The sequence below is a fragment of the Phaethon lepturus genome, unplaced genomic scaffold (genome assembly GCF_000687285.1).
Source record: "Phaethon lepturus isolate BGI_N335 unplaced genomic scaffold, ASM68728v1 scaffold40564, whole genome shotgun sequence".
Taxonomy (NCBI): Eukaryota; Metazoa; Chordata; class Aves; order Phaethontiformes; family Phaethontidae; genus Phaethon; species Phaethon lepturus.
The window spans coordinates 31,186-33,613 of record NW_010534753.1 but is presented as its reverse complement, the minus strand read 5'-3'; positions in this window follow the sequence as shown (position 1 = coordinate 33,613).

The following is a 2,428-nucleotide window of genomic DNA, read 5'->3' as shown; positions in this document are numbered from 1 at the left end:
GTTCCAAAAAGAGTGCTGGCAATTTGAATTTGGAAACATGAGAAAGTTTTTAGGATGCCTACTTATTTTGAGGCTTACCTAGTTAAGAGAGTTAGTTCAGATCAGCATTTGTCGAGATTTTGTTTTGGCTTCTTTGTTGTATTGCAGGAAATTCCCAACGATCATGCTCCCGCGTTTTCCAGCTAGTGTGGCACAACGCAAAAATTAAAGATTGCATTTGCACAAGGTGGTTGCGCCCACAGTCTTAGCAGCCACTCTTGTAAATCCTGGCTTTAGACAGATTTACAAACTGAAGTTTATAGCAGGTTGAGCATTTCTTTGGCCAGAATTATGGCTGTGTTAGGATAAGAAGGGTAGACATAACTTAATGATATAAGACTTAAGTTTTAATTGTTCTGTGGTTACTTAATCCAGCTTATATTTTAAAGCTGTGTCTCTTCTAGTTTTTCAACAGCGAGCTAATAAATGTTGCTCTGTGTTTAAGCCTCCTGGTCAGCACTGTTTTCTGTGGCTTTTGAAAACACAGATTGTCTGCACATGAGTTGGATTATTTTCTTGCTTGTCCCCTATTATAAGCTGTTTATTTTGGCCAGTTTGTCTCAGAACATTTCTCATCAGATTTTTATGGCTGTCAAATGGTAGTAGAGATGACAAAATGCAATCATAACAGTCTCTTTTGCCACCAAAATGTAATCAAGAAGAGCAAAATCCCTTTTAGACCTCTTGATTCCCATCCACTTACAGTACAGAACTGCCACTTGTTCTGCTCGCCAGCCTTTCTAGTAGTTGATAGTAGAGGGAAGGAATTGATTTTTTTTTTTTTCTACTATAACCCAGGTGGGAAATTAGGAAATGCAGTTTTTGTGGTGTTTTATTACCTATAATAACCCTTATTTCCTTTAAAATATGCAACTGAGCTTCTAGAATGAGTCTTGTTGGCTAAAGACTCCTAAATGTATTATTAAAGAGAATTAAAATTTTGCGTAAGCATCATTGAAGTTTAGAAACGGCCAAATCCTGAACCAATGCAGAACTAGGTCTGGGAGAAAGCTCCTTTCAGCAGCTTGGCTTAACGGCTTGTAAGTTGGCAAAGTGTGATTGGAAATGCGTGTCTGTTGATGAGATCTCAGGAACAGTAGTGAAAATCAGCTTTTTGGAGACCTTTGGTGGCAAGTCTCACACCTTCTGAGAAGAGATCTCCTGTAGGACACTTGAGACTGTTGCTAATTGTGAATTATCTTGTTTTTAATTCTGGCTTGCTGGTCTGAACGTTTAATGGACCTCTTAACTTTAAACACATACAGATTTAGACATCGCTGAGGTCTAGATTACATGCAGTCCCAGGAGAAAATACTTGACTTTCACTGTAGGCAGATCCATAAAAACTTGTGTTCTGTGTGCAGCGGTGCTCAGAAAAGCAAACAAAGTGGGAAGATATGTAAATAGTGGAGCAAAAAGCAACGCTGCGAATTATAATGTTGTAATGCACCCTAATGCAGTGATACACCCCCTGCTTATGTAATTGCCTTTGTTTCTGCTTCCCCGTCTCACAAGGATGTAGAAGTTTTAGAGGTTGGTGGCAAGAACAAGAGACTTACTCATGAAGAGAGTCGGAACAGCCTGGAACTGGCTGTTGTGTCTTTTCTCTAAATAAATACGGTAACGGTTATACCCAGTAATGAGTACCGCAGAAAAGGTAACTTGGCTACTTAGCTCTGGAGATCAAGAGAACATTCGTTTGCGTTGAAAGACAGTAACGATGGATCTAATTGCAGAAAATCCCCTTACTTTTTTCTCTTTGAACTAGTTCATAATTGTCTGTCAAATTCCCTGCTACAAGGAAGATTAGGAGCCGGGGCTGGGGGAGCGTGCAGGGGTTTGGACGCATGCGGCTTTGATCGGAGGGGCCGGCTGGGGTTAGCTGAGGCCTGTTCGCACATTTGTGCACGCACTTTTTACTCATTTAAGCTTGGATATTCAATCTTCGTCATGTGTGTTGGCAGTAATCCTAGAATACTCAAAACCACGAACACAACAAAAAACGTGATTCTTCCTTCTTTCAGTCACGGTTACTCATTTATTTAAAGGTACTGGGTTTTGGGGCGGTGACTTCTGCTTTCAAAGCTGTTAGGTTGGCTCCTTATGCAGGAGAGGCAAACCCACTGCAGTTTCAAGTCAAAACCAAGGGTTTTCAGCACCAGCTTCACAGATGTATCTGAAAAGGAAGCAGGACATGGAGTCGGCTCTATAACTAGAGAAATAAGTAAAAACCTGAAAATATGCAACTCGGTTTTTTTCTTTGGTGTACAGGGAAATAGAAACATTGTTCGTATTTCTGGCATTAGAGTTTTTCTTGTAATGAATGATTTTTGCTGCCTGACAAGACACAGTTTTCCAATAAGGGTTTCTCTTCTTTTCCCTCTGCAGG